Below are 14966 nucleotides of genomic sequence, written 5' to 3'. Positions count from 1 at the left end.
ATTTCCTTCCGACGCTGAGAATAACAGCTCCAAGCTCACCCCACAAAGCTCCTATATAGCTCACCCCACGAAAAATATTTCTTTTCATCCTCATCAGGCTACTCTTGCTTTGTGGTCTCTTCCTCCCCTCCGTTTGTCTTTTCCACATCTTTCCTTCTCCTATTTTTGTTCCCCCTTTTCCTCCTCCTCCTCCTCCTCCTCCTCCTCTTCTTCTTCTTCTCCTCCTCCTCCTTCTTCTTTTGCTTCTTCCTCTGCTTCTTCTTCTCCTTCTTCTTAGTACAAAGTTGTTTTCTCTTTTGAGGGCATGTTTTCTTTCGTTCAAAGTTTGCATTTATGCCAGTGCTGGTGTTATCGGTGATTGCTCGAAGAGGACAAGGTAGGGTATATGGAACAAAATTAAGGAGCAAACTTTCAGTCCTCTCTTATTTCCTTTTGTTATACATTTTATGTGGGCCTATCAATGCGGAATTTGAAAGTCAGGTTATCTTAAACTACTTAGTATAATTAGCCTAACATTATGGCGTGATCTGGGGAAGTGCACTGTACAACATTCATGCGGACGTGCCCCTAAAACAAAAGAAGAAACCTCCCTTCTATTATATCATGCGTCCTAGGTTTTAGATCATTTTAAACTTTTTATTCCGTTCACTTTATATTGAGTTCGATTTTACCGATCTCTAAACCATTTTGCTGTTGTTGATTTTTTTTTCATGATATTTATATATACACAGTCAAACCTGCTGATCAGCGGCTACCCAAGGGAGACGAAAAGGGTGCTGGCCGCTATAAATATGTGGCGTCTGAGGCATTTTTTCCCGTATATATGTAGCCCTATATTGTAAATGCCCTCTTTGGCTCGCGAAGCCATACTCTGTCGTGCGCAATGGCATTGTTTGATAGTACAAGAGCCGTTGCTGGTGTTACACTGATTGTCACGTCAACTCTCGGACGAGGCGAACTCACGTACGGAACATGAGAAGCGTCCGTAGAAAAGTGCCGTGTTAATGTGCCCCAAACACCTTTTCCCCCTTCAGATTTGAACGTGGGCGCAACAGGGTGTAGCCTCAGAGACAAGAAATCCCGATCTCTTGTTTCTGGCTAAACAAACTCCCAGTGTGGGAGAGGCTACGTAGGCAAAAAAAAAGAAAGAATTTCGCGAAATAGCGTTACGCGCACGAGAAACACGAGCTCACCTCACACTTTACAACAGTTTCAAGTTTGTCCTGAAGTTCGTGATCGTGCGAGAAGGCACGATCATCCCTGAAGGTCATGAAGGGAGAGGATGGGGGGGGGGGGAGAGAACAAGAAGAAGATACGGGAAAAAAGAGAAGTGAGATGAGGGAGAAAGCAGTTAGACAAAAAACTTACATGCAAAAGAAGAATGAAGAAAGAGAAGGAGGAAAGACGTAAATAAGAAGAAGACGCAGAAAGAAGACTGATGAGTTCTTCACTGAATGCAGTGACCAATGACCAAGTACATTGAAGTACTGTACGAGCTGAAATTTTCGCGGTGGTTTTATTTTCGCGAATTTCGCGAATCGCCTTTGAACCGCGAAAATAACAACACACGAAAATAACAACGTGCGAAAACCGCGAAATTATCAACACACGAAAATGTCCTCCAAGTAGCAATTCGCGAAAATATCTGTACGCGAAAATTACAGCTCGTACAGTAAGGCTATTTCTACATAATGACACAACGAAATAACGCAATCATAATCACTTTTCCTATGTTTAATTTCACTCAGATTCTTTTATAATCCATGTCATGATGCTAGGGGTTTTAACACCGGGTTATCGCTTTGACATTACAAAGGTTCGATTATCCGAATTCGAAGTAATGTTCGTCATTCCGTAGATATATGTGAAAACGATTAAAGGTTCTTTATTCCGAAGGTGAGATATGAGGTTTGTAATTGCACAAGTTCGTTAGGAATCATCTTTTTTTTCTCGAATTAACAAGCTGTATATCATGTTGGGACCATCTCGAACCTTCGGTATAACGAACATCACCCTAATAATCGCATGGTCTTATCTACTCAACAGGGTAGCCTCTTCAGTGTAAGAACCTCTCTTCGGGGCCTTGTATTACTTCAGCTTACCAGGCAACCATTTTTACAATTGAGTTTGTGGAGACATGGTGGGTAAAAATAGGTTGTCCAGGGACATAATTAGAGGCAGGACTTGAGCTCGGACCTGAGCAGTTTGAAAGCCAGAAGTCTTATATTCACTAGTATACCACAGTCTCTCCCCCCCCCCCCCCCCCCCCAATACGGTTGTTGATACTTGTGAAGCCGTTGTGGCTCAGTGGATTAAACCGCGGACTCTCGGTCTTGAGTCCCGGGGTTCGAAACCCATGGCAGTAGTGGTTGGCTCCACCCTTGGCAATACACTTTATCTTCATTGTCAAGTACTAATATAGAGGTGGACATCTCAATGTAAGTGGTTGGGTGCATGTATATTCTCACAATCGTTTGCTTCATGGCCTCGCACAATAGAATGAAGAAGAAATCTACCTCAACCTGAAATACTCTTCCATCATAGGCCGTTTACTACTTAATTTTGATAGGAGTTTTCCCAACAACCATAGGAAATGAAAAAAAAATGAAACAAACTAACCGAGATTAGGTAGGATCGCGAGTCAGCTTCAACTTTATAAACCTCGTAATCACCACTGCAAGATGAAAAATTTCTTTCAACTCCCCTTACATTTATTTCAAATGTTCGGGGAGTTTATCTCATTCCATGATATTTCGTAGATATCATATACACTGTTTTGTCATTATTCTAAGATGACGATGTGATCAATGTTTGACGATGCTTTTAACTTGAATCTTCCCTTTCCATTTTACCTGTTTTAATTATTCTATATCATCGATCTATTTTGTCAGTCAGAAGTGATATCTTCCAATTTATCAAAAAACAAACAAAAAACTTATCTAATACCCATCTATGGAGATACACCATATACTCTTTCTTATTCTCTGACTTTCTGACAGTATTGATAGAGTTGATGATTTTCATAAAGTGTATAGAGCAGTCGATTTTAACACCGAAAGATAAAAATATAATAATCTTTTTATTAAAAATGTCTGATATTTGACGCTTACCTGACCGAACGAATTGATCACAGTAGCCATTGTTACATCCACTTCCAAAACGTCGGGATACGAACAGTAAAAAGCAGGTATAGAATAATGAGCAAAGGGTGTTTAAACCATGAAAACTCCCGTCAAACTGAGCCAAGGGGTGGAGATCGAAGAAACTTCAACTATTTTGGATTTTCTTTTACCTGGTGGACTCAAACGGCGCTTGCACGCTAGACCTGTGAGTTTGCTATTTTGCCGAACAGCGAGACTCTTTAAACAATTTGCTCCGAAAAATGCTTATATAAGCATTTTGACAAAAAAAAAAGAAATAAAGATAAACAATGAGAGCAATTCATCTGCGACTCGACAATCGTATTTATTCTCTCTCTTCTTTTTTTTACTGTGCGTGGAATTGTTAAGTTTTTCTTGTTTTCGTTTTCTTGTGAAAACAGATCGGCTCTTGGTTTAGGTGCTAAGAGTCAACACAGCGAGATGTTGGAGTAGGAAAATTAAGCGAAGGTCACAAAGCATACCTATTATACAGCGCTCCTTTGGCGCTTTTTGTCTTATATCACAATCGTCCTTTCCCTCTCTGCAGTTGGCATCCTTTTTCCCTTTCTTTTCCTTTATTTTTCAAATTCAATTGCTGCCAAACTTTGCTGCTCAGATTACTGTGCTCAATCGCATATGAAAGTGGGTGGTATCGAGAATGATTGTGTTTATGAATCCTTGTGAAAACACGTGCTAGGCGTCGATATAATCCGAAGGGGGCGTGGATATCTGGAAAGAATGAGCTAGGAAGATTGACAGCTATTGTACAATAAAACATTTTGACACTGAATCACTACACTTTGATTTGATTTTTGTTTAAATATATACACATTGCACTTGGAGGACTGCCAAGCACCTGAGCACTGAGTATGTCATCAATTCCCCCAATATCAATTCTGGAATATTCTTCTGAAATATTTTGTCGACCATATGCCACTTGCAAGAGATTAATTGCTTCACAATTTGAATAAATCGGAAGTACAAATGATAAAGAAATAACATTCAAGTTGTATATTCATGGACCCACCTTTAGTTTTTTATTATCATTATCTATTATTATCATTTTTATTTTTTATTAAAAGAAATAAAAAAGAATTTAAAAGGGGCGCGTGCCCCCCCCCCCCTTATTATTTTTTTTTCTTTTTTTAAAGAAGGCATCCTTGGCAGCCGATTGTATTGCGGTGGTTTTTTTTTTTTCTATTTTGGATCCGCCCCTGCTTATCAAACCACAACACACGGGGCATATTCTGCATTCGTTTGTTTCATTCGCTGAAACATTGTGTACTTTTGTAAGGGATATAATCATATCAGTTGTCTGTTTGTTTGTTCCTGACACCAAGAAGCTTGCCTATACGAACGCCCGAGATAGCAAAAGACAAATGCATGCATGGCAGTGCATGTGCAAACCCGCTTACAAGAAATCGTGAGAAAATTTTTGATTTTTTTCGGACACTTTTCCCGTCTCCTGCTGGTCTCGGAGACTACTCCGCGACGTCTCCGCGACTACCACGTCTCGGAGACTAGAACAGTTTTGTCCGCGACGTCTCCGCGACCTTACGGAGACCCATTGCGACCTACCGGCAACGATGTGGAGACGTCTCAGAGACTTCGCGGCGACGTCCTTGCGACTTCCGTGCGAATGAGTTGTCACCTTGATAGTTATCGCATCCATTACCACGTTGACTGTGTTTGTTTTTCAAAAGATGGCGTGTAGCCAATCTTGGAGTAAATGAGACATGACCGAAAACATTAATGTTCAGCAAAATCAAAACTCGACGGCTACATTGATAAGGAAAGCCGGTTTCACACTCTCTTTGTCTCATTTCCGATACATAACAGACCTTGATCTCGATGTCAGCTTGATATAAAAATAGAACGTTTGAAAATGATTCGACTTTACTGCACACATTTGCTTTTTTTTCAAAAATTTCACTGCCTTTCACTGTTACTATGTATGCGCGCGCGCACACACACACACACACACACATGTAGGCCTTTTACAATGTATACAATTATAGTAAGTATTATAGTAAGTATTTTAGAAGAAAAAAAACCACAAATTGTATCTGATTCTCCAAGTCTGCAAATTTATATTACTTGTTTATTATTTTCAGCAGGTAAGCCTAATGCATTTTTTTTTCCACTAAATAAAAGGCTCTTGTTTAATCGGCTTGAAGAATGTGTAAATTCTACTTTGCATTGCTTACATAATAGTTATCAACTTGACTATTGTCTACGGGCGTCCAACATTTTCACCTTATGCTCTGACACGTCAGAGCAAAAGATCACGTAATAAACAGCTAAAGGGAAGAAAAAGGTTGTCTATTACGTATAGACGGAGATGAAAGAAGAATGCAGTGTGGTTCTTCCTTTTAAATTTTATAGAGATGTATCTCTTCGTTCTAACCTCATTATGTTAACCTCTTTGCCTTGAATACTATTATACCATAATGGATACACACCTGTTCTTAAACCGCACACAAACCGGGTTTCTGTGATGGATCCACGGTTGCTGAATAGGTGCAGGAGGGCACCGGACGCTGACGTAAAATCCCTCAGTCAAGCAGGGACAGAGTTAAAAGGGATCGTATAGTTTTGGTTGAGACCTAATTTCAGGTTTCTAACATTTTTTGGTGAGATAATAAGAAACCTCTTATGAAATATGAAAGAGCATGTAATTCTATGAGGAATTCAACGTTCATTTGATGAAAATTGGTTTTGAAATGGCTAAGATATCCAAAAAAGAGCGATTCTGATAAAGCGTGGGACCCACACTTTATTACGATCGCTTTGTTTTACTTTGTTTTTGGATGTTTCAGTCATTCCAAACCCGATTTTCATAAAATAAACTTTGAATTCCTCTTAAAATGGTACGCTCTGTACTATATCATAAGTGTTTTCTTGGTATCTCGCAAAAAGTTAAAAACCCAATTCTCATCTCCACCAACAGGGGCCTACTGTATCATCCCTTTAAACCGCTAGCTTCGCAGGGAGAAGTTTAGTACGAACACCTGCTGTCGACACAGTTATCGAATTCTGTTCTGCCTTTCAAGCCAGCGATAGCCAAAAGGCAAGATCGTTAACAAAAATAAAAAACAATCAAAACAATCAAACAAAGAAAAAAGGAAACAAAGAAACAAACAACTATAATACCCACTGGATAAAGTCTAGATTTTCATATCAGTGTAATCATTTGTGAACACCTATGAAAGAAGGAAAGACAGCCAGTCAGACAGACAGACAGACAGACAGACAGACAGACAGACAGTCAGACTGACGGACAGACGGACTCAAAGTTAAGAAGGAAGGAATAAAAAGAAAGAAACTACAAGTCAATTTGTTGTAAGAATGTTTTAAACTGCTTGTCTCGGCGCTTCTCGAGATAGCAGTTCACACAAGGTATCTGAGAGTTACACGTACACACATAATGAGTCTTATGTTTCTTCTTCACGAAATATTACATCTTTTTCACAGGTTTTCAACATATTCAATTTTTCCCTCCTTCATTACTTCTACTACAATATACGTGTATCTATTACGTAGTTCATAATTGTTTCCTCTTTACGCTACTTGCATTCTTCTGAATCAATTGAAACTGCATGGTTGGGCAACCCCACCCCTATCTTTGTATGACTATATTTTTTTAAGGGATACAAAGGGGGAAAACTACAAGCTTTCAATCATGTCAAAGACAGTGTTCTTTTATTTCATTCTTCCTAAAGCCAAATAGTGGTCTTCCAAAGACCTGTGTATTCAAGCAGTTTAACCAAGGTAAACATGAGGGGAAAAAAGCATATTCGCCTGTACTTAGTAGGGTATTTGCGATTTATGCTACAAAAAACACACACAAAGATTTCCAAGAGGCTTTAACGAGGACTATGAACGGCCTGCTCTATGAAAATTCACAAGCATATTTACACTTCTCACTACACCTGTACTTTCTGGGGATTATTTTGCTTCTTCTTTTTTTTTCTTTTTTTTTTTTGGGGGGGGGGGGTTATCATTGTTAATCGTCGACGTAGAAAACTTGGCTTGTTCAGGTGTAATCGCTTGGTATGAAGTTTGATATATGTCAGTGTGTTTCTTTTAATAGGAATAACTGTGCAGTTTGGTGGGGAAAATCACTGGCGTTATGGTGAGCAATGCCATAACTTCCTGTACGATGTCGCAAAAGCGTTCATTACCCTGCGCAAAAGTGATATTAATTCGTCCCAACATTGGCAAATCAGATGAAGTGACAATGCTATCGCCTCACAACCGTCCTATTGGTTTCATATATATATATACATATAATATACAAAAGTATATAAAAGTATGTGTGTGAATGTGTATGTATAATAAGGCAAGTGCCGTATAATGTGTCTCGCCCACAAACGTACAACACCTTTTTTTTTTTCATTTTGTTCACAAATAGACCTATGGATCAAAAGTTAGGAGTCATAATTAAATGCACAGTACATTGGGCCCTAAAAGTTCATTGACCCCTGCCTGTGACATTTGACCTTGTGGTAACCATCAACTCCCCAAGGTACATCTACCATCCAAGTTTGGTCACAAATAGACTTACGGATCAACAGTTATGACCCATAATCAAAACGCGCCTGAAAAACTTTAACATTGGGCCCTAAAAGTTCATTGACCCCTGTTTGTGACCTTTGACCTTGTGGTGACCATCAACTCCCCAAGGTACATCTACCATCCAAGTTTGGTCACAAATAGACTTACGTATCAAAAGTTATGGTCCATAATCGAAATGCGCCCTAAAAACTTAACATTGGGCCCTAAAAGTTCATTGACCCTGCCTGTGACCTTTGACCTTGTGGTGACCATCAAATCCCCGAGGGACATCTTCCACCCAAGTTTAGTCACAAACGGACTTATGGATCAAAAGTTATGACCCATAATTGAAACGTGCACTAAAAACTTAACATTGGGCCCTAAAAGTTCATTGACCCCGGTCTGTGACCTTCGACTTTGTGGTGACCATTAATTCCCAAGGTACATCTACCATCCAAGTTTGGTCACAAATAGACTTATGGATCAAAAGTTATGGTCCATAATCGAAAAGCGCCCTAAAAACTTAACATTGGGCCCTAAAAGTTCATTGACCCCTGCCTGTGACCTTTAACCTTGAGGTGACCTTCATACTTGGTAAAAGGTAAAACTTTGTATGACCACTCTTTGACCCCTGCCTGTGACCTTTGACCTTGTGGTGACCATCAACTCCCCAAGGTACATCTACCATCCAAGTTTGGTCACAAACGGACTTATGGATCAAGTTATGACCCATAATCGAAACGTGCCCTAAAAACTTAACATTGGGCTCTAAAAGTTCATTGACCCCGGTCTGCGACCTTTGACCTTGTGGTGACCATCAACTCCCCGAGGGACATCTACCACCCAAGTTTGGTCACAAATGGACTTATGGATCAAAAGTTATGGCCCATAATCGAAACGCTCCCCAAAAAATTAACATTGGGCCCTAAAAGTTCATTGACGTCTGCCTGTGACCTTTACCCTTGAGGTGACCTTCATACTTGGTAAAAGGTAAAACTTTGTATGACCACTCTTCCCTCCAAGTTTGATTCAAATTGAAGCCCAGTGTACAGAGTTATTCAAGTTTTTATAGCGTTACGGACAGACGACGGACGGACGCCGCAGGCGATCCCTTAATCTCCCCTCACCTCCGGTGGGCTCGACAAAAATATGAATAAATAATAAATCAATAAACCAGATACACACACACACACGCACACACACGCACACACACACACACACATGTAATTAAGTATATTTGTAACTGTCTTTCTCTCCAGCACTACCACCTCTACCAACACCATATGTCCACCATGTTTCAGTTTGGTAAACTCGCATCATCTCTCCAATAAGCCATCGGCATTTTACTGCCTCTTTACATAATTGCTGTCACTATCATCTACATAATTGCTGTCACTATCATCCTCATCATCCTTTAAAAAAAGGTCCTATCTAATATATATATATATATATATATATATATTAGATAGGACCTTTTATATAGATATATATATATATATATATATATATATATATATATATATATATATATATATATATATATATAGTTAACGAATCAGTAGAAGAACGCCGTTAAAAAAAATATATAAAAATAATTTAAAAAAAAATAAATAAATAAATCCTAGATCTTGAAGATCTTAAAAACGGAGCACAGCTCTCAAATACTGAAAGGCAAGGTCACACTCTTCATCAGTGCCCATGGTGTGACAAAAGATCTTAATCAAACCCGTTTCTGAAACAGACATGAAAACACGTCTGATCATATATATATATATACACACAATATATATATATCATCATCATCATCATCATTATCATCAGCATCAGCATACAACATTATTGCCATTATCAACATCAGCAACTGAGAATATCACCATCATCATCACTATTGACAAACACGTCGACACACCACCTGTAGCAGACAGGACTGGGAAAATGAGTGAGCAAGACATAATATCATGGAGGCATCACACAACAAAATGTAGTATAATATGATGAATTTTAATATCCCATATTAAAATTCTTGTGTAAAAACTGTACAGTACATTGTAGCTGAAGATAACGTACTTACACGAGACCCCATCTCGGGCAGTCTCAGTGGATTAAAGCTACACACATTTCATGACACTGTATGGAAGATGACTCGAATGAAAGGAACAGACGGCTAATCGTTTTTCTCTTCTTCTTTTTTTCACTCTCTCTCCTCACACGAGGAAATCTTTCCGGTGGGTTGGGAAAACAAAGTTAGAAAACACACACACGCACACACAAAGAAAAAAATTAAAAAAGAATCCAACCCCACACAAAGCGACATACATCTTCTTTGACTCAATAATCCATGAATGATGACGGCAAATATTGTGTAGATGAAAAAGTTGCGCATAATATGAGATGTCACCGAAAACTTTCCCTCGCTTGCAGTCATGCGTACACCAACATCTAATAGAGACATGAACAGAAGCCAACAGCAGTGGAGAATGCAAAATGACTCCATGCAAAGCAACTTGAACGATACATTTTGCTATTAAAGGGTCTGTGATTTGAAAAGATTACATAAATGCTTTGACTTCATCAAGACAGCAGATGTTTAAATATGTTTGTTTTTGTTTTTTAATTAGGCAACGATTGAAATGATAGTCAGTTTTTTACGCAGACCACATGAAGTGCAACAAATCAAAGACTTTCACTAGCTGACATCACAAAAAAAAATGATAAATAATTGCCATTTTCTCTCTTGTATCAGTCACTCTTTCAAATATATCCCTTTACAAAACATTTGATCTCTCAAAAATATATATACTCTTCACCTTAGGCATTGCACGTAAAAGAAAACATAATCATTCAAAATAAGCACTTCATCAAAATAACACCATCTGTACCGACAGTGGTACCAGTACACGAGCAAAGTACCAAGTCTGCCTATTTCAATCTGAACAAATCGTCTAACATTGATTTCACGGGAGCGAGAAAAATGAACACTGCAATCAAGCTGAATTGGGGGGGGGGGGGGGAGGAGCAGAATTGGCTGGTTTCATTCATTCCAGTAATTGCTCATCATTGCTCCACAACAAATGCACAAGGATTTGTGTTCTATCATTATCACCCCAGTAGTAGTCTGGCTCAACACGAAAGTTCCCTGCCATTGCGATGTATTTGGTGATGACTGGATTACAAATCGATTTGGCATCTCAATCTGCCACTTTTTAAGAATGAAATAATGCTTCTTCTTTCATCTTAGCAAACAAACCCATCTCTCACATTTGCTTCACGAAATATAGGAAAAAGAAATACACGAGTCATAAAACTCAGAACAGAAGTGATCACAAAGAAAACAGGCATCAACAATAGCATTTTCACCAAGTAGGCATGCATGCGTACAGTTCGCATTGACTTTAAAAAACGTCCAGTGTTGGATAAATGGCATACTATGTGTAATACGGTGTCTGAATATGTCATCAACTTTAAGAAAAAGCATGCATGTACAATTCTTTAACTTGTTTCACCTCCATCCTTACACAACAGCGCTGGTGCTCCAATGAAGAAAAAGAAAACCTAACCACCCCATTGACGTAATGTATGGTAATGAATGTTCACCTTCTCTTTGTTAGTGACAAAAATACTGCAAGACAATAGGACACTGTCAAAGTATGACAGTCACATATCCTTTTTATCCAAACTTCTTCTATTTTGTACCCTACTTGTGGTGTTTACTTATCTTATCCACCTCTTATATCATTTTAATCTCTCCCTCTCTTTCTTTCTCATCTCACAGTGTGACTGACAACGCCCCCCCCCCCCCCCCCCCGACCCATGATAATTCCGTTACCTCTCCACCGCACACACTGATGTATTTACGATAGCCATGACCGCTTGACAGAATAACGTACAGCCCAGAGTACGGGCCACGAAAATAGACAAACGGAGGATGCAGCTACAAAGATGGCTGCCCTTTGGACAGCCCTGCCAGACATACGACACAAATTTCTGCGACAGACCGTCCACTACCGCGCTTTTCACCTCTGCACCTTCTTTGATTTCCACACGATACTTTTCAAAGTTCCCTAAACCAGCATATTTCAGTTGATCAAGTTTAGATAACATCTCATTTCGCTCTCACTCCAACCTGATTCAAAGCTAATACAATCTAATTTCTACTTTTGATTTAAATAAGTCTACACTCGCAATGAACACGGAAATGTCAATTATTTTCGTAATAGCACATTTATACCACATGCGGCAAACATGGGGAAAAAAATAGATACGCATTCCTTAGACACATATTTCCTCTTAAGCTACATGGCAAGATCAATCATTTCTTAAATATTTCAACTTTCTTGAGGAGAAAAATCAAATACAATTGGACAATACACAGCTCTTGCAAAAAAAAAAAAAAAAACAATGAAATAGATGAAGGCTTATCATTACTAGTATGACATGGTCAAACATGTTATGTACAGTGCATCCATGAATTTGTGGATACATTTCATTTTACTCTAACAACAGGGTATACATGCCTGTGTAATCTTCAACGAGAGGATGCAGAAAATCTTGAGGACATTACAGCCAAAAAAAGAACACAAAAGGGGGGGGGGGGGGGGGAAACATACCCAGAAACAAATGCGAGAACCGTGCTGCCCACAACTGATGCACAGCGAATGTTCAGTGCTCTTTCAAGGGCCAAGAGCAGCGTGGAAGCTGGTATAAGGCAGATCAGAAGGTTCATACAACATGAAAATGCATCATCTGAGCAAAAAAAAAACAGATCCTTTTGCAGTAATGGTTTGTTATATGACATGATTACAAATTTCTCAAAAAAAAAAAGCACAAAAAAATTTTATGAAAAAAATACAACGCTCAATACAAACTGTGCTCGTTGCATTGGATACCTCATAACTTAAGGCTGTCCAAGTCCTCTAAAAGTCTGCATGATTGACATTTTATATATATATAGTAAATATAAATCCTTACATTACATTGCACTTTATGTGAAGAAGAAAGGAAGAAAAAAATGTTTAAAAAAACTTTCATGTTGCTCTGCCAATGGGCGTGGCAAGGCAAATAGGCATGGCTCTGCCAATGGGCTTGACCCTGCTAGTGGGCATGGCCCTGCTAATGGGCGGGGCCCTGCTAAGGGGCGGGGCCCTGCCAATGGGGGTGGATCTGCCAAAGGGCGGGGCTCTGCCAGCGGGCATGGCTCTGCGAATGGGCGGGGCCTTATATGCCTGCTTTCTGTCCATATTTCACTCCCGATTTTCAGCATCATGTGCACCGCCTTTTTTGCACATTCTTCACGGCCTGCCACCTCACGGAGAGCGATGACATTTGTTTCAAAATGGCCTTCGTTCCAGGCTGCATCTTCAATTATGGGGGGGAACAAAAACTAAAAGGTAGTCTCCCTGTTCTGTCCGCCTACATGCAGACTACACTCTGAGATAGAGTGTAATACATCTAGACCGAGACTCCATCCAATTTTTTTCAGAGAGAGAGAGATAGAGAGGCCACAAGGCTGTGAATATGATATACAGGCAGACATAGCAATACCTCTTAACCACCTGTGCCAATCTATTATGTGAGAAAAAATATTCCATTTTTTTTTTTGGGGGGGGGGTGGCGAGGTGGGACTGGGAGGGTAAAAAATATATATATATTTTTTCAAGGAAACTATTGTTTTTGAATGTCAGCAGCAAAAGACATCTGTCCAAGAAAAGAACTTAAAAACATCTAGATTTGGGAGTAGCCTTCTTTACCATCATGCATATTTGTCTGTTTTCTTCAATAAATACACAGGAGCAGTACATGTCATTCAAGTACACTTTTTAACATTAAAGTAACATTCTTCTCATAATCTTTGGTCCCTCAAAGAAAAACATACAATCCCACAATGCATAGTTGCAGAAAAGAGACAAGAAAAGTTCCACACTTTTTCCCCGACTCTCGACGTGTTTCTAGAATTGCTTTTTTCTTTCTTTTTGAATACAAAGCGAAACATAATAGCCTTTTCTCACCAGAAATTCTTTCTCTTTTTGCAACATATACACTGTACATCCAGCATGTCAAAAATCATACACCTATGACAAACATTGACGATCATTTGTCTATGTACATTTATGGAACCTTAAATGCTGAAATTGCCACACAATCTTTGCCATTTTCTATTTACACTATCATACAATTACAAAACTAGCTTTAAAAAAAAACAAAACACAACAACAAGAGTCTGGGTCCTTGAACATGCCTCCGAAAGAAGAACCTCGCACGAATTCTGAATACTCCAAGAGAAAAAGTAACACACATTTCACAGAGTTTTGGCATTCTCCAGCCATTTTTCTACCCTCTTCTTGACTCTGCAGAAAAAGAGTGCAAACCTACTCCCCCTCCCCCCACACACACACCACTACAGCCTTTGGTATCAATAATTGGCATGATGCGGGATCCAGCTTAGAGGATCTCGACGAAATGTGACCTCAAAATCCGAGCGTAACCCTAAAGAGACAACAACAACCATCACCACAAATAATCATGATCTAAGCCTTCCCCTCTCTTGTGCAGATACACTGCCTATTATCAAAATGACATATTGTATAGAATCACTTGAAAAACAGAACACGGACATCGAGCTTCATTCCCCTTCCTCCCCCTTGAAAAAAAAAAGAGAAAAAAAAAAGGAAATAAGGATTTGATATCATTTTGTGAATGATCATAAAACAAACTGTTCATGTTTTGTTTCATTTTGTGTGTTTTCTGTAATTCAATTCAATGCTTGGCTATTCAATGCCTCACCACATGAAAAAAGAATATTGAGACACTTAAAAAAAAAATCTCCATCATCATTTTGATACAGGTAAAAAACAAACAAACAAAGAACACAAGCAAATGAAAAGACAAATTGGCAACAATACAATCTAGAGAAGTCATGGGCTAAATTCAGATGAATCCGAATGGAAACTTAGCGGGCTTGAAACTAAAGGTGGCCATCATCAAATCCCTACATTCAGCATAAAAGGCAATCTTCTCCAATTGTTGTTCATTCATCACAGCTTCCCGCCCAAAGACTCGCTTGGAATGCAAAGCTAAATGCAAAGCTAAATTAACAACCTTGCCCAAAAAAAAAAAAACGACACATCTAAATTTGATCTTCCTATAAATATTATTTATACTTGCCTTCAAGAGCTGAATTACTGGGACTGTGAGGACAAAACCAAAAGTTGACGCTGATCTCCTGAATAACTAGTCGACTGCAATTAGAAACATCTTCAAATAATACTCGCC

The sequence above is a fragment of the Diadema antillarum genome, unplaced genomic scaffold, assembly GCF_040938485.1.
Source record: "Diadema antillarum isolate AM-2024a unplaced genomic scaffold, OU_Dant_1.0 seq00000522_RagTag, whole genome shotgun sequence".
Classification (NCBI taxonomy): domain Eukaryota; kingdom Metazoa; phylum Echinodermata; class Echinoidea; order Diadematoida; family Diadematidae; genus Diadema; species Diadema antillarum.
The sequence above is the reverse complement of the archived record's forward strand: the minus strand, read 5'-3'. Positions refer to the sequence as shown.